We start from the raw sequence: 18,402 nt of genomic DNA, 5'->3' as shown, positions 1-18,402 counted from the left end.
AATTTATAAATAACTGCAATGCTCCCAGAATCCAATTCCATTTTGTTTGCAAGCTGAATGTGTTCCACTGACCTCCAATCTGAGGCTTAACTACCAAGCCCATCTATATCCACAGCTAGACCTCATACAGGAAAGAAAAATGTGAAGCCATTTAGAGTGATACAGGTAAGATGTGAATCATCTGTGAAAGAAAAGGGTATGGATTTTTTTTTTTAAATTCAGAATTAACAAACAGTAATCCTGATTTTCCACTCTGTTTCCAGAGGACAGTAATGTTGTGTTTTGGAAACTACATGTAACCTCCAAGCAATGCTATTGCTCTTATCACATTTGTTTTTCACAATTGCTTTATGTGCTGAAAGAACAAATACTACCCTCGTTTGACCGATAAGACAAGTGAGGCAGGGTGAGGCCTGTTATTTCCCTAAAAACCCTTGTCTACTGTCACTACACAGTCTACACATCCACCTCTGATGGGTGTCCCTGCTTGTTGGGAATAACCTGGTTCATCCCTCCCTAGGACAGAAAGTCTCTACATCTGATGGTCTCTGCAAGTGGCAGGCTTGGTGAGAGAGAGGGTTCATGGGGTCCTGGGACTAGCCTGGGAATGCTCACAGTCCATACTTGACCATTGCCCCAACAGAGGTAGAAACCACAGAGGATCATCTGCGTGTTCAAAGAGCAACCTCTTTTGTTTGCATAATCCCACAGGGCTAGCGTTGGAGGATTTACTTTTCTCAGTCCTCTTAACCAGCAGAATGACAAACAGGATTCCTTTTCTTCATTGCTACCTTCATAAGAATTTGGGAAGGGCTGGATTTAGGATTGCCAGATTATATCTTAGTTTCCTAAATTTTGAAAGTCATTTTATTTGGATCTACTTCAAAGTTCACATTCATCTCTGTAGACTAACATGAAAACATAGAAGATACTTGGAAAACACACATGCACTTAAGCAATGATTTTTAAATGTACACTTGAATAAGACTTGAATGAACTCTGAAAAATGAATGAGAAATCAAGGGGTGGAGGGATATAGTAGCTTAGAACAGGAAGGCCAGAGCTGGGGTGCTGGGTTTAAGCCCTGGCTCTATCATTTTCTAATAGGGTGCTTATGGAAACTTACTTCCAGAAGCTTCTTAATAATTATATCTACCTCATCATGTCAGTGGGAGAGCTCAAAGAATGATGAGCTGTTACCTGGGACATGGACTCTGAATGAGATGGGGAGGGGGGGTCAGCATGCAGGACTTCTACTGGGGTTGCTCTCACAATCAGCTCTGGTGAGAGAAGACAAAGTAGCATGTTTGTATGTTTTAGAAGGAGGGAGAAATTGGATTATAATTGAGTCTCATCAAAAGTCTCAGCCAACCCATGGGGAGCTCTGAAGCTGATAGAACCTTTCAGAGTCATCCAGAGTTTGGGGTAGAGGGCCCAGGTCTTTATGCCCTGAGGTGGGTCATTGCTGGATATGGGCTGCCTCTGGGAAGGCGGTATGCCTCAGGCAAAGTGGCTTTCTTGGGCCAACAGCAACTCCCTGAGAGGGCTGACAACGGCAGCAGTCTGCAGGCAAACACCCAGCAGTGGGAGGAGTAAGTCCTTCACTCTGGAATGGAGAACTGGACAGGACCACAGAGCATCTACCACGATCCACCCACCAAGGCTAATTTTACATAAGCATGGAAAACATAATAGAAGTGATCAATGAGTGATAATTTCAAGTATTTGGGTCACTTCCTTACTTCCAAAGCACAGACAAAAATAAACACAGAATCAGAGAATACAGAATCACAGAAACTGGGAGGCATTTTAGGGTTTATCTCCTCCAATCGCGCTATCTATAGAGGAAGCAAATTGAAGAACAGAGAAGTTTAATGACCGCCCTAGGTCATGGCATGAGCCTAGATCTAAATTCAGGTCACTGGACTTCAGGTCCAGTGCCTCTGGCACCGTATCACAATAAAGCGCATTGTAACAGCCATGGCAAATAGATTCCATCTTTCACGCCAACTCTAACAAACTGGTCATAACTGCCAAAATGATTATGTTGTGCAGGAAGTTTTAGAGCCTCAGTAAAATAATCTTCCTGGAGATCTATTCTGGGTTCTATAGCGTCTTTGACCTAGAAGCAAACTCAAAAATGACAAGCAAATTAAAGATGAGATTTATAGAGAAGAGTAGATTATTATCCTAGAAGAGAAAATGCCACACTCAGTTTATTTAGAGCTTTAAGGTATCTAGCTGGATTTCTTTATTTCCCCAGAAGACACTTCTTTGAGTTGTTTTTCCTCTTTCCTTATTTGCAAAGGGAGGGTGTTAGACCACAAAATCCTGAAAGCTCCTTTCAGATATCCCTCAAGGGCATCCAGAAATATCTCTGCTGATGAGATGACTGCTTTCTCTTGGGACCCCTGAGAAGGCTGAAGGCACTTTCCGTGACCCCGTGATGGTGAGCTAGAAAATACATCCTCATTCCTCAGAGTATTAAGAGGCTAGGGCTCCAGAGTCAAAGCTTTTTGGGAATTCAACTTAAAAAATATATATTAATATATAATAATATATTAATATATTAATATATATTTTAATCATGGTACAAAATGCCTAGCATATAAGTTAGCATTTTAACCATTTTTAAGTGTGCCATCCAGTGAAAGAAGCACACTCACAGTGTTGCTCAACCTTCACTATGATCTATGTCCAGAACAGTTTCATCAGTCCGTAGTGGAACTCTGCACCCATTAAACATTGACCTCCCCTGCCCTCCTAGCCCCAGCCCTCGGTTAACCTCTGTTCTACTTCCTGTCTCCACAAATTTACCTGATTTAGGGACTTGCTCTAAGTGGAATCGAAATATTTGTACTTTGGTGCCTGGCTCATTTCATTTAGGATACTGTTTTCAAGGTCCACCCAATTTGCTGCCTGTGTAAGTAGTTCCTTCCTTTTGGAGCTGAATACCATCCCATTGTATGTTTATAGCAATATTTTATTTATTTTGTTTGGTGTAAATGTTGCTGCTGTGGGAATAATACTTTTTGTACCCAGTTCATGCCCAAAACCTTAGAATCGCGACATCATTGGAGATCATGGTAGAGATGAAGAAACAACGGCCCAGAAAGACCAACCCTCACTCATGGCAGCCTCAACAAAGGAGGTGCAAATACCACAAAACCGAAAACTTGAGTTCCTTCCTTGGCAGAGTCATGGTAAAATGAGTACACCACTTCCTACAGTCTTTGTTCATTTGTGGCAGGTAAGGGGAGTACAATTTTTTAAAAATATATTTTATTTATTTATTCATGATAGACACACAAAGAGAGGCAGAGATATAGGCAGAGAGAGAAGCAGGCTCCATAGAGTCAGCCTGATGTGGGACTCGATCCTGGAACCCAAGATCACGCCCTGAGCCAAAGGCAGACGCTCAACCGCTGAGCCACCCAGGCGTCCCAGGGGAGTACAATTTTAAAATATGACTTACTTTGCTAGACATCCAGTACTTGTTAAACCAAGTGGTCCAGTTATCTATTGTTTCATAAGAAACTACCCTAAATTTAGCAGCACACTGTTTTGTTAGGCTCGCAAATTCTCTGGGAATGGGGATTGCCTGTCTCTGTTCCATGATGACTTGCCCCTCAGCTGGAGAGATTCAGCTCGCTGGGAGCAGCTTGCACAGCTGGCCGCTGGAATCATCCGGAGATGTCTACTCATATGCCTGATGCCTGGGCTGGATTGCCTCAAAGGCTGGCTCAGTTTAGACGATTGATTAAGTGCATCTATACCCGACCTATCCATGGGTATTGCGCCATGGAGGAACCTGGGCATGGTTCCCGGTTTCCGCATGGTGGAACCAGGACGATCGTACTTCTTACATGGTGGTTCAAGGCTCTACAAATGAGTAAACCAGTCAACAAGGCCGAAACAGCATGACTTCTTATGAGCCAGCCTTGGCAGTCCCATATCACTTTCACTGTATTTTGTTGGTCAAAGAAGTAAAGCCTGCCCCCTTTCAAGGAAGAGGCACAAATCCCAGCTTACATGGGGAGAGTGTCAAGGAATGTGTGGCTGTGATTTAAAGCCACGGCACCCAGTGAATATTGCCCCCTTCAAAGTGGACACTGACTCAATGCTATCTTCTTCAAAGTGGGTCCCATTGGGATATCATGTACCTATCTGAATCCTGCCATCCCTGCTTATGGCTTTCTAGGATGCCTTTTTGGAAAGCCATCTAGACTCTATTGAATATCCCTGTGACTTCCTGGTGGTAGTGAATCTTTAAAGGTAGATTCAGTTTGGGAGAAATCCAGGGGTAGAGGTAGATGGATAACCGAACATTTATCAAACATTTTAGTGGACTGGTAAGGATGCACTGGGCGTTAGGGAGAGACATATCAATATAGAGTTTAATTTTTAGTTAAAAGCAAACTTGAAGTGTGACTAAAAAGCCCTAATCAGATTGACTCTCTTTTATGTCTAGCTATTCCCTATGAAGGTCCAAAAGGAACATATTAGGCACTATTTATATTTAGGGCAACAGCTCCCCCCATTCCCTACATCCTCAAAGGAAAGCCATTATATGGATAGGTAAATTCCGGCATGTTTGTTAAAAATACCATCATCTCCCACGATTTTTAAAATCATTTTTCAAGGAGGTAGCAAGTTAGTTGGACAGGAACCATGACTCCGTGTGTTTTCTTCTAAATCCACCCAAGTGGTGGAGCTGTGTCAGGGAAAGAAGGAATACATGCTCTACTCAGGCAAATCGCGCCAGATCAGTTTTAGTCTTATGTGGACTGTTACATGGGCTTACTGAACATGGCCTTGGGTTTTCTTTCTTTCTTTCTTCTTCCTTCCTTCCTTCCTTCCTTCCTTCCTTCCTTCCTTCCTTCCTTCCTTCCTTCCTTCCTTCCTTCCTTCTTTCTTTCTTTCTTTCTTTTTTTTCTTTTTTTTCTTTTTTTTTTTTAGATTTTATTTATTCTTGAGAGACACAGAGAGGCAGAGACACAGGCAGAGGGAGAAGCAGGCTCCCTGCAGGCAGCCCAGTGTGGGGTGGAACTCAATCCTCCGAACCAGAATCACACCCCAAGCCAAAGGCAGAGGCTCAACCACTGAGCCACTCAGGTGTCCCTGGGCTTTCATGTTTAAATATGAATGTTGTCAGCGAAGGCTTAAGCACAGAAAGCAGGATATCTACAGACCTTGGCTGTGCTGGCCTTGCCTCCTGTCTGGAGCCTTGTCCTGCAGGGATGTTGGGTTGCCAAGGCAACCAGCAGTCCTCTGTGAAATGTTCCCAGCCTTTCCCGTGAATACATAGACAATTTGTGTCTGTAGCTTCTGATCTGACTTTTCACATAAGCCTCGAGTAGTAATTTAGTGGTGCTCAGGTTGAACAAGGTGATTTCTGCCTCACAAACTAAGTGATTGCTCAGAGGCCAGCTCAATAGGCTGAGCACAGAGGGATGGTAAATCCCACACCTCCCCCTACAACAGTGATTGCAATACTCGTGTATTTTCCAAGAGCCCAAACTCTCTCATATTTTGTATCTGACTTGCCCAAAGACCCACCTCTGAAAGAACTTTTTAATTTGGGTGTCTCTTCAACTACACCCACTAGGACCCCTATCTCTTTCTCTCTCTTAAAGGTTATAGAGTGGCCCTTCTAGTGTTCTGGGTATCAGTCCTAAATAAAATAGGGGTCACCAAAATAAGTGGAAATGGGTGGAAGAGTCAGATGCATGCTCTTCTAAGATAGTGATCTGGTCAGCATGTTAGCCTGAGGTTTTGACCTGTCATGATTCTTCTAGAAAAAGGTATATCTCTGTGATAAGAGCACTGGGCTAAGAATTAGAGTACTGGCCTTCCCTTACGGCATGGCATTCTCATCTGAACCTTAAGGCACACCATCAATAAGATGGGGGTCATAAAACAAAGATGGGGGTCATAACACCGACTGCACAAGATTGCTTTAAAAGTCTTTTATAGGGGTTCTGGGTGCTCAGTTGGTTAAGCATCTGCCTTCTGTTCAGGTCATGATCCCAGGGTCCTGGGATCGAGCCCCAAGTGGGGCTCTTCACTTAGTAGGAAGTATGCTTCTCCTTCTCTCTCTGCCCCTCTCCTGCTCTTGTGCCCTCTACCTCAAATAAATAAATAAAAAAAAGCCTATTATAATATTTGATGCATCCTACAGGTATTTTTAAAAACTTTTAAGGGTAAGGGATGGGTGAAATACAGGATGGGAATTAAGCAATGTACCTGCTATGATGAGCACCTGGTGTTGTATGGAAGTGTTGAATCACTATATTTTATACCTATAACTTATGTTAACTTATGTTATGTTATACCTTATACTTATGTTAACCATACTGGACTTAAAATAAAATAAAATCTTTTAAGATGATTCATTTTAAGGACAGTATTAACCAAATGTTTCAAGTAAAAAACAAAAATTATATTTACCATATAAGCCTATAAAATAACTATAAATGAAAAAATAAATATAAATAGTTTTGACTGTTGTAGATCTTGAACAACCTACTGTCCTCTAAATATGAGAATCAGAAAATTAAATACACAGACTGATTCATATGAATGAATGGTATCTGAGGTTTATTTATTATATGAGCAACCCATGAATTAGCTTAGAATTATCCTGGAATAAGTAAACCCGGTTACATATAACTTTAGATATTGGACACAGGGCACAAACAGAGGCAAGGCATTTGTGCAAAGCAGACTGGTTAGTCTGTTTGAGTCAGTTGAATCTATAACTTAGTCTAAAAGATCTCAAGCAAATTAGTTTCTTTATTTAAAAAAAAAAAAAGCCCTATGTAACAAGACAAATCTAGCCTACTTAAATCCACCTGAAAATTACAAATACTTCCTTAAGTCAAAAGAATCGTATCTGTTCCATGACTAGAGAATAAAAAATTAAATCAAAAACATTTTATGGGGCACCTGGGTGGCTCAGTTGGGTAAGAATTTGCCTTCGGCTTGGGTCATGATCCCAGGGTCCCAGGATTGAGCCCCCGAGTTGGGTTCCCTGCTCAGCGGGGAATCTTTCTTGTCCTGTTCCCTCCCCCAACTTGTGCGCGCTCTCTCTCTCTCTCAAATAAATAAAATCTTTAAAATAAATAAATAAAACTTTAATTGGGGTGCCTAGGTGGCTCAGTCAGTTGTGTCTTACTCTTTTTTTTTTTTTTAAAGATTTTATTTATTCATGAGAGAGAGAGAGAGAGAGAGAGAGGCAGAGACACAGGCAGAGGGAGAAGCAGGCTCCATGCAGGGAGCCCGACGTGGGACTCAATCCAGGGTCTCCAGGATCACACCCTGGGCTGAAGGCGGCGCTAAACCACTGAGCCACTCAGGCTGCCCTAGTTGTGTCCTACTCTTGATTTCAGCTCAGGTCTCGAGCTCAGGGTTGTGAGTTCAAGGTCCACATTGAGCTCCATGCTGGGGATGGAGCCTACTTCAAAAAAATTTTTTTGTTTAATTAAGTTTACTTATTATACAAGGTTCTCATGTACATTTTTCCTGACAGGGGAGGTAAGGTGAGGCAAATCGGTCATTTAACCTGAGTTCAAGTGTTGGCTCCCAGAAGAATCAGTTATGTGTACTTAGGCAAATTACTTAACTCTTCAGAGCTTTGATCTTCTTATTCCTATAAAATAACTTTAATTGTGGTTACCTGAGGCTGTAATTTTAAGGACTCTAGACATCACTTTACCGCTATAACACCTTTCAGGACCTTTAGGTCAGCAGCTTAACCTTTTGATATTTTAGTTTCTCAATCTGTAAAATGGGATAATAGCACCTATACTATCCATATTGTACAAGGATGTCAGTTAATACAATTAAATAGGAGACCAAGTAGTAGACGTGTTCTGATGCTCCCAGGAGCCCTAACACTGCCAGGCTAGTGTACAACCGGGGACCCCTTGCTCTCCCACAGTCTCAGAGGCTCAGGCCACACCTGCCCTCCTCCTCTTCCTCAGCACCTCTATCCCATCCTCACTCCCAGCTGCCCCGCCTTGCCTCCTAGTTCACTGAGAATATTGAGGTGGTCAGAAAGTAACTTCTGCCCCAGAGCTGCCCCTGTAGCATCTGCACCCACGTGCCCTGTTCTGGCTTCATTGACTCCCCTCCGCCCAAACTCTTCGTCCATTTTCTATTTTAATTTCTGCTCTAATTTGAAATATTGCTTCTTTCTACTTAGTGTGGGTTTATCTGGCTTCATAAGGTAAAAGCTTACATCGCTTTTAGACCTTTCTTCTTTTCTAATATAAGCACGAAACTATACATTTCCTTCTAAATGCTACTTTATCTACATCTTGCAAATTTAAATACCTAATGCTTTTATTATCACTCAGCTCAAAATATTAAAAAAAATTTTCCTTGTGAATCTTTTTTTTTTTTTTTTTTTTTTTGGTCCTTAGGTTATTTAGGAAGGAGTTGTTAGATTTCCAAATATTTAGGGATGCCCCATATATCTTTTCATTGCAAATTTCTAATTTAAATCCAGAGATTTGGTCAGAGAATACATTCTGTACAATTTCAATCCTTTTAAATTTTTTGAGACTTGTTTTATGGCCCAGAATATGGTCTACCTAGCAAATATTCCAAATATTCCATATACACTTGAAGGTAATATATTTTCTGCTGTTACTGGGAATATTAGTCTACAAATGTCAACTAAGATAAATTTGTTGATAGCATTTTTCAAATCTATGTCCTCACTGGTTTTATGTCTAATTGTAATAAGGTTATCAAGAAAGATGTTTTGAAGTCTCTGACTGTAACCGAGGATTTGTTTATTTATCTTTTCAGTTACATCGTGTTTGGTCATGTGTTTTGAAACTCTGTTATTAGATGTCTAGGCATTTAGGATTATGCATTGTGTTCTTGATAAATGGCTTATCTATCATTAGGAGATATTTCTCTTGTTTTTGGCAATATTCTTTGTCCCAGAGATATCGGTCCTAAGGTCATCAAGAGAGGAGTGTTGAAGTTTCTGGCCATCAGTGAGGATTTGTTTCTTTATCTTTTCAGTTCCATCAGGGTTTGTTACATGTATTTTGAAACTCTGTTATTAGATGACTTCGCATTTAGGATTAAGTATTGTTTTCCTGATATACTGGCTTTACTTATCATTAAGAGATATTTCTCTTATCTTTGGCAATATTCCTTTTCCTGAAGATTACTTTATAGGATATTTATATAGCCACTTGAGCTCTTCTCTAATTAGTACTTTCTTACTATATCCTTTTGTACCCTTTTACTTTTAACCTGTTTGTATCTGTATATTTAAAATGCATTTCTTAAAAATTTTTTTAAAAATAAAATGCATTTCTTATAGATAGCAGATAGCTGGACCTTGCTCTTAGCTCTGTCTTTTTATTGGAGTGCTCAGGCCATTTACATTTAATGTAATTAGCCGTATGATTGAGTTTGGATCTATAATCTTGATATTTGTTTTCTATTTGTTCTATCTGATCTTTGTTTTCCTTCTTCCAGATTAGTGTATTTTTTAGTACTTTATCTTCTTTATTGGCAATTACTTATACTTACTTGGGTTCTTTTAGTGTTTGTTCTAGTTTACAATAGTATTATACCATTGCATATGTAATGAAAAAATATATAGGGGCACCTGGGTTTTAAAATTTATTTAAAAAAAATAAACAATTGTCTTTTAATAAAAATTTTAAAACTAGAAGAAAGTCTTCAAATAACTTCTTACATGTTTATCATTTCTGGCACTCTTCTCCTTTCTTTCTTTTTCTTTTTCTTTTTCTTTTTCTTTTTTTTTTACCCTTTTCCTTTCTATAGCACCAAATTTCCACCTGTTACTCCTTCCCTTTAGCCCAAAAGACATCTTTTTTTTTTAAAGATTTTAAAAAATTTATTCATGAGAGACACAGAGAAAGAAGAAAGAAAGAAAGAAAGAAAGAAAGAAAGAAAGAAAGAAAGAAAGAAAGAAAGAAAGAAAGAGGCAGAGACACAGGCAGAGGGAGAAGCAGGCTCCATGAAGGGAGCCGGATGTGGGACTCCATCCCGGGTCCCCAGGATCAGTCCCTGGGCCGAAGGCAGGCGTAAACTGCTGAGCCACCTGGCTGTCCCAAAGGACATCTTTTAATATTGATTGCAGTATAAGCATTCTGTTAACAAATCCTCTTAGCGTTTCCTTGTCTGTATGTGTTTTATTTTTGCCTTGTCTTTGAATGATATTTTCTCTGGATATAGAATTCAAGATCAACAAGTTTTTTTTTTTTTTTTTTCTTTCAGCATCTTAAAGATGTCATTCCATTGTCCTCTGACAAAGATTCACCAGAATCCCTATGCAGATTTATAAAGCCCTTTACCTTCATAGTGTCCTCCTCTCTGGTTCTCCATCTTGCAAATTGTTCTAAATGCCTTGGCCTCTTCAAACTCTGATCTCTGTCTGACTTAAGTTGTTCCTGATAAGAAATCTGTTGAGTTCTTATGTCTGTTCTTCTGTGTGCAACATGTCTTTTTCTCTATTTTTATACTTTTCTCTTCATCAGATATTTTCAATATTTAATTATGATGTGATTTGGCCTGATTTTCTTTTTTATTTATCCTTCTTGGGGTTAAAAGAGCTCTTTAAGTCTGTGGGCTTATAGTTTTTATTAAATTCAGAAATATTTGAGTCACTATTCCTTCAAATATTTTTGCACACCTCTTTTTTCTGGGACTCCTGTTACAAATATGTTAGACTGCTTGATATTGTCACACAGTCATCGAGGCTCTGTTCATTTCTTTTTTTTCTGGTATCTATCTATCTATCTATCTATCTATCTATCATCTCTGCTCCTGTTTGGATAGTTTCTATTGCTATATCTTCCAGTTCATTAATCTTTCCTTTTTCATAGCCTAATTTGCTATGAAGCCCATCCAGTGAATTTTTCATTCAAAATATTGTATTTTTTTTACCTCTAGAAGCTATAGTTATTTCTTTTTAAAAATATATCTTCTATTTCTCTCCCCATCTTCATATTTTTCTTTAATTCTTGGTCTGTTATAGTAGCTATTTAATATTCTTGTCTGCTAATTCCATCATTTCTGTCATTTCTCACTCCTGGTTATATCAATTTATTTTTCTCATAGTTATGGGACACAATATTCCACTTCTTCACATGCCTAGTAATTTTTTATTGGATTTTGTTTGTGTTGAGTGTATGTATAGATTTTGTCATCTTTTAAAAAATAGTATTAGAGTTTATTTTGACAGTTAAGTTACTTGTTTAATTCTTTTATGTCACGCATTTAAGAAATGCTAGAATAAGGCTAGAGTTACTTTCATCTAGGCCAGTTAGTGACTGAGGCTTGATAGTTGACCCTAACTATTAAGGTATGACTCTTCTGAGGCCTCTGTTGAATGCTCCGAGTGTTCAGCCAGGGCTTTCCACTCTAACTGGTCAGGATTCAAACATCTCCCAGCCCTGTATGAACTCTGAGAATTCTCCTATTCATTGTTCCCTCATAGTTATTCTTTGTCCAATATATTAGAGGTTCACACTGGGCATCCACAGTCCAGTATTCAGCCAAAGATTCACCATAATCCCTATGCAGATTTATAAAGCCCTTTACCTTCATGGTGTCCTCCTCTCTGGTACTCCATCCTGCAAATTGCTCTAGATGTCTTGAATTCTTCCAACTCTGAACTCTATCTCCTCAACTGAGCATGACTATCTTACCCTGCCTGAGTTCTTCCCTTTGTCCTGCATACCAGAAAGTGCCAGCAGGCAGTCTAGGTAATTACAGGGTTCACTCATTTACTTCCCTTCTCTCAAACATTATATTCCTTCCTAGTGTTCTAGTTCTTTATGGAAATTCCAGTACCAATTCCTCCTTCATGACCAGAAATTGAAGCCTTCTATGTAACTATCTAAAGCTAAAACCTCCTTTTGTGTATCAGATCCCATATTTTTCACCTATTGGAAGATGTCTTTTTGGCAGTTCTTCCCTGTATCTGCCAAGTTATCAAATTTTTGTTCTCCTGGATCATTCCCACATATAAATGTTTATGCAGTAACTTTCTGCATATAAGCAATAACAAAAACGAACAAAAGCCTTCTTTTACCCCAACTTCCCCCGACAGCTATCAGTCATTAAGCTGCTTCTCTTTGTAGAAAAACTCCCTGGACCTGCACTCTCTTGGGGTTTTTTTTGTTTGTTTTTTTGTTTTTTGTTTTTTGTTTTTCCCCACCTCACTCATCACTCCTTTTTAATATCTTTGCAGGATCCTCCTTCTCTCTCCAATTTTCTTAATACTAGAGTATCCAAGAATCTTGGCTCTCCTTTTTCCTCTATATACTCTAATTTCCTTGGTGATCTCATATAATCCCGTGGTCTTAAATATCATGTATTTATCCCATGCTGACAACAAACACATTTATATCTCAAGTTCAGACCTCTCTCCTAAATGCCAAGTATGAATATATCCACTCAGATATCTAAGAGAAATGTCCAAAGTTAACATATTTAACACTGCTTCTACCTTTAGTATTCCTCGTCTCAGTTGGTGGCAATTCCATATGCCAACAGCTAGGCCCAAAACATTCCTGATTTCTTTATCTCACACACATTACACACCTATTAGGAATTCATATCGATTCTACCCTCAATATATACCCAGAATCTAAACACTTCTCACTATCTTTCTTGTTGCTACTCTAGTTCATGCCACCACCATCTGTCTCCTGGATTACTGCTATATCCTCCTAACACGGTCTCTGCATCTACCCTTTAATCCACTCAAATCCAATTTATATTTATTTTCAACCTGGGGTAGATCATGTCACTTCTTTGTTCACAATTCTCCAGTGACTCCCCATCTCATGCAAAGAAGAAGCTAAAGTCCTTAAATGATAGCCTATAAGTCCTTAAATGATAGCCTGATCACCCTATGTGTTCAGTTTCCATTAACTCCCTGACTTTGTCCCCTCCCATCAATATGCTCTTCACACCCTTCTGTCCAGTCACACTGGTCTTACTGTCCCTAGAACATGCCCCTCCTTACTACAATGTAAGTTCTAAAGATCTCTGCATGCTTTGTTCTCTGTTGTATCCCAAATACATAACAAAGCCTGGCACAATAGTAGATTCTGTGATAAATAACTGTTGAATGAATGACCACAGAATTACCAGGCATCCCCTGAAAAGAGTGAAGGAAGGTGAACTATTTCATCTCTTTGACTCCAGAATAGGGGTGGGTAAACTATGCCCTGTTGACCCAGATCAAACCCACTACTTGTTTTTGCAAATAAAGTTTCATTTTAACCGTGGCCAAAGACATTTTTTGCATGCAGTCTGTGGCTGCTTTCCCATACATGTGATACCAGAGGAGTTGAGTAGTTGCTTTAGAAAATGTTTGGTGCACGAATCCTAAAATAGTTACTATCTTGTTCTTTGTGGGGAAATTTTGTTGATCCTTGATCTAGAATTCAGAAAGAAAGAACTCAGCTAGTCCCTGTTGCTCTGCAAAACTCCAGCCACTGAACCCAAAGGATGAAACACACTCAGATCTGGGCAGATGAGCCAGTCCCTTGGTACCATGCAAAGATGCGACAACCTACTCTGGAGGAAGAGTTAGTCTAGAGATACTCTATCCCACGCACAGGATTCTGTCCATGGAGGCAGCAAAAAATTGCCATGTCTGCTCATACACATCACCATTGAGAAGATGAAGGAAGTTAGCTCTATTTTTTACATCTACATCAATTAATCTCTCAAGAGTTGAAAAATTTCCCCTAACTGCCTATTCTTTATCATGTTACCACAGAAGGGTCATTTATATAATATTCTGTGACCAAATGACTCATTCCAGTTCCTTAAAATAGAATCAGCTGTCATCTATCTTGTAGACAGGGCTTCTCAGAACACTGACTGGCACCATGGGTGAGCTCAGGGGGAGGGAGGATGTTCAGCAGGTCTTCTGCAGGATGCTAAAAACCCAAGCTTGAAAGAAGTGAGGGATGGACTGTGAGACCGCTTCCTTGTCTATAGTGGGCAAGCAGGCCCTGGCTGGAGGGCTTCCTGAGAATGTTGTCATGGCACACAGGATGACTTAGGGCTGGGACTTGCCTTGGACCTGTCTCAAATCCCAGCCTCCCTAGGGATTTCTTGGAATTGGAAGGACTCTGTATAATGGAGCCAACTGAGAGCCATGCAGTCTAGATTTATGCCTCTGGTACTGGCTGGAATAAGATCAACCTCTTGAGTACCTGGTGACCCTGAACCCATGAAATGTGGAACTCTGCCATCTTTGCTCTAGTTACTGGGGGGAAAATATTTCCACTTCTCCAGTTCTCAGGCCAAACTCTCCCTCTGGTTACATCCCCCATGGGCTCCTCCCTCAAGGAGAAGGAAATAAAATTCTCTAATGTGATGAAGAGAAGGCTACAAAGCATTCACCAGTCAAATGGTCCCCAACAGATGGTACCCAACCATCACTTTGTAAAAGAAAACAAGCCCATATAGACTTCAGTGCAAGGCAAGGACCTTAATTTAGGGATAAATTCCACCTGGCAGCCACTGAAGAAGCCAGAATAGAAACTGATTTGAGGAACATTCAAAAGTGTCTGCATACCAGAGAAGAAAGACAAACCTTGAATCACAACCACAGCAACTTATTTCTCAGTTCAGGTCTCTCTGGTTGGCTATGGAATCCTTAATTTTTTGGAGAATGTTAAGCCCAGGAGGGTTCTGCTAGAACTTTGGTTTATAATCTTACCCCAGTCCAGACAGCTGGGTTGTAGAAATCTCTGAACTTCCTTCTGACTCCATGTTTCCAGGAATGACTAAAGGAAAAGGAAAATCAAGGAGGAAAAAGAAGCAGAGGGCTAGGGTAGATCTCTAGTCCCAGGTACCCCATGTGTTGCCCTGGAGTTTACCCCTTGCCAGGGTACAAATCAAGATGGGGCTTCTCGAGGTGGATGTTACTATTATTATTAATAGCAGTACTTACCAGGAGGCTGTGCATCTGCTAACAGGAATGTTGAGAACAAGAGAAGTTTCAGCAGAACATTTCAGAGGCACCTTTGCTAGGTGGATGTCTCTTTTCCTTAGCTTGGATGAAAGGAGAGGAGTAGGGGAAACAACTCAACGGATGACCTTTCTTTGATGTATTATCTGAAAGTCAAGAAGAGAATAATCATGGAGGCTCTGATCTAACCCCCTTTCAAGTCTCCTCTGTGAGATAGTAAGAATTCACAATAATCTATTGACTGATACACAGCAAAATTAACTTTTGAAAGCTTGGATTTAACATGTGTTAAGTAATGGAGTTAATAACCTTTACAGAGTAGGCCACCGAGCCCTTCCAGGGAGGAAGTAGAAGACACCACAAAGGAATGTTCTCAGGGACACACAGATACTCTATTTTTAAAGAAGGTGTTGAAATGCCAGTTACCTTGACCTCAGGAAAAATACTCATGTATAAAGTTACATTGAATTTGGACAGGAAAACTAGGGTCATGACTACTTGAATGTAACCCATCACCTTCTATGCCACAGGCAGGACTGATGACATAGCCTGTGCCCTCTGTGGGGAAGCCTCCCTCCTCCTGGGAAGGTCACTACCCCCTCCCCCCCAGAGGAGACCACCATAGTAGTGCTCAATAGGAATATGTTTTCAGGAACTCTGGTCTCTCCTGAAAGTACCTCTACCTGCAGCAGGACCCTGCTCCTGTGTCCCCACAGGGACATCTCATCCAGGCCAGGTGCCAGAACCTTCTCTGGAAGAATGCAGCAGCCCCTTTCCTATGGGAGAAGATGAATCGTGTCCTGGTAAGTACTGCCATTAAAAACAATAGCAATATCCAGCCCCTTCCTTCCTTCCCATGGGAATCCCAGTCTCCTGTGCCTATGGGATCTGGTAAATTCTACAGTGTGGGGCTGCGGCCACCTGTTGGTCTGGCTTCTGCTGGCTGTGAGCGGGCAGGGAAACCAGTCACGTTCTGGGAGAGGAGAAGGAAGAGGGTGGAGCCTGTGGAGTGCTCATTTCCAAACCAACAACCAGCAAGCAAGCAGCTGGCATCCTCTGGAACTCACCTCATTACCAAAAGCGCTACCTTCTTCTGAGCCAAACTGTGAGGACTGTCCATTCCTCTAATCAATGTGATTTGTACCTACTATGTCCATTTGAATTTCAAAACACTCCCTTCCTTCCAATTACTATAGAGTTCCTCTGTCCCCTGAGAGTGAGCTGAGGGTGAGCGCATGTGGCCTCGGCTTCTCCCACCACGCAGGACTTTCCGTTTGTGTCTGGTGCTTCCTGACAGCTCCCCGGTTTCCCGTGTCCTGGGCTGACCCATAGGACGTGTAGCTGCCTGGCTTCTGATGAGGTCAGACTGCCCTCCTGGGTCTGGCTCCATCCCGAGGTTTCTCCCACATAACGCTGTCCGTCTCTTTCAGAACAAGCCTCCAGAACAAGCCAGCAATGTGCCTGCCATTCCTTGACATGGACAAAGTTGAGAGAAGGCCACAACCACCTTGGATTAGAGAGGAGAGGAGGTCCCCTCTCATCTGCCCATCTTGAAAGGAATGTGGTTATGCCCCTCCCACACGCAGGAGAAGGGACTAGAATCTTGGTACCTTTGAGCTAGAAGAGACCTCCGACTTTCACAGAATGAGGAGACCAAAGCCCACGGTTCAGGTCAAAGGCCTCAACTTGGCCTCTTGACTCTTCATCTATACTCTTTCCACTGCATTAGACTGTCTCCAGCTTTTCATTGATACTCAGTTCATCTCTTCATTCTAAACTCTTCTGGCTCACAGGGTACCCCAAAACTGTAAGAGGGAGCGAAGTGTCCAAGTGGTGCTCCAAAATGGGAAGGGCCAGGAAAGAGGCAAGATGGATTTCTTCCTGACCAGGGTGGACAATCAACAGCTTGTCTTGCAGAGCCACCATCCCCGAGCCTGGCCTCAGCCCACACAGCACCTCACACCCAACACCCTGACCCGCAGAGATGGGAGCCTGTTCTACTGTCCCAGAGGGAGGTGGGCTTCATAGCTGGGTGAAAAAATGACCTCAGTGGAAAGAATTCTTCGGTGATATCTCATGTCTTTGGGTTTCTACAAAGTTTTTAGTTCCTTATTCCTTGTCTGACATGTGACGATGACCTTTCATTTACCTGGCCATGTGTTTTCTAGAGTCCTGATGGCCCAACAGATAGCACCTTTGACCTGCTGACCCCTCTGATTTGCTGTATGTCTCTGGCCCACTCCGGAAACTCATACTGCCGGCTTCTGGGCCCTTCTCCAGGCTGGCTCCTCACCTGTGCCTCCATCTATCACAGCAACGCCTGCCCTGCCAAGTTCCTGACACCTAGTTGATCTCTATGCGGGTTTGAACCAGCCTGACCTCAGACACACAAGAACAAGCCTGCTGTTATTTTGGCTACAATCATGTCACTTTACAGTACTGTGGAGACACTTTACGCAAAGCCTGACATGTGCACTGCAGACTTTCCAAACAAGGTCGCTAGGGAGCGTTTGAGGTCTGTTGGGTTTTTTTGTTTTGTTTTGTTTTACCAAAAAGACTGGAAAATATTAAAAAGTTAGATTTGGAAGCGACATTAAAAATGCTTCAGTTCAGCACTTCCCAAAGTGAGTTCTAAGGGAAAATAAAGGGGGACATATATTTGCATCTATTCCAGGTATTATTCAAAGAAACAGATTTCCGTGGTCAAATGAATCTGGAAAACACTACATATGATAGCCCGTTCATGAGGATTAAAAACATATGTTAGCAAATTCAAGGTTTGGGCAAGTCCTCCTTCTGAGAAACCTCTTGAGCTTTGTTCAACTCAACATTTCCCAAGTTAATTATAACAAAGAACGCTTCTCTTCTTCAATGTGTATTACTCCGGTACAGGTAGTGTTCTGCAGAATCCATGCCAGGAAATGTGGCTCAAGTAAGTTCAAACCCCCCTTTTGCAGAGGAAAAGATGGAGAATGAGGTTCCAGAGGCTTGCTTAAGGTCACACGGTTAGTACGAGCTAGAGCTGTTTCCAGAATAAGACTTCCAAATTCCCATTCCAGTGGTCTTTCCACTAAATCCTGTCATTTCTTTCTTTTTTTAAATAAATGGATTCCTCTGGGAATTCCTTAAAACAATGAGTATTCTCAGTGCTCTTGAAATGCAAGGAACACAGCTGTGTTCACATTGTGCTTCTGGAATATACATTCTGCAGGGAAGTGAGAAGAAAACTGACTTTTTTTATTTAAGGTAATTAATGGGGACTAGATCAACTTTTTAAAATCCAGCATAGGAACTAGTTGACGACAGCGGGTATCCATCACTTAAAACAGCAGGTAATGGTCTCCGTAATTTCTGCACACGGAACTTCTCAAGGGCATTATGCTAAGTGAAAACAATTAATCTCAGAG

The 18,402-nt window shown here is 41.2% G+C and overlaps 1 long non-coding RNA gene across 2 annotated transcripts; it reads left to right on the top strand.

Moving 5' to 3' along the window:
* Positions 1-2,785: 2,785 nt before the first annotated feature.
* LOC111090341 lies at positions 2,786-18,069 on the top strand. 2 transcript variants are annotated; one of them, XR_005371634.1, is made up of 4 exons: positions 2,786-2,923; positions 3,043-3,250; positions 15,712-15,798; positions 16,426-18,069. It is a non-coding gene; the product is annotated as an uncharacterized LOC111090341 (long non-coding RNA). The 2 variants fall into 2 exon arrangements; XR_005371635.1 differs by having other exon boundaries at positions 15,685-15,798.
* The last annotated feature ends 333 nt before the right edge of the window (positions 18,070-18,402 follow it).

The sequence above is a fragment of the Canis lupus genome, chromosome 16 (assembly GCF_011100685.1).
Source record: "Canis lupus familiaris isolate Mischka breed German Shepherd chromosome 16, alternate assembly UU_Cfam_GSD_1.0, whole genome shotgun sequence".
In the NCBI taxonomy this organism is placed as follows: domain Eukaryota; kingdom Metazoa; phylum Chordata; class Mammalia; order Carnivora; family Canidae; genus Canis; species Canis lupus.
This window is presented reverse-complemented; position numbering and strand designations above follow the sequence as displayed.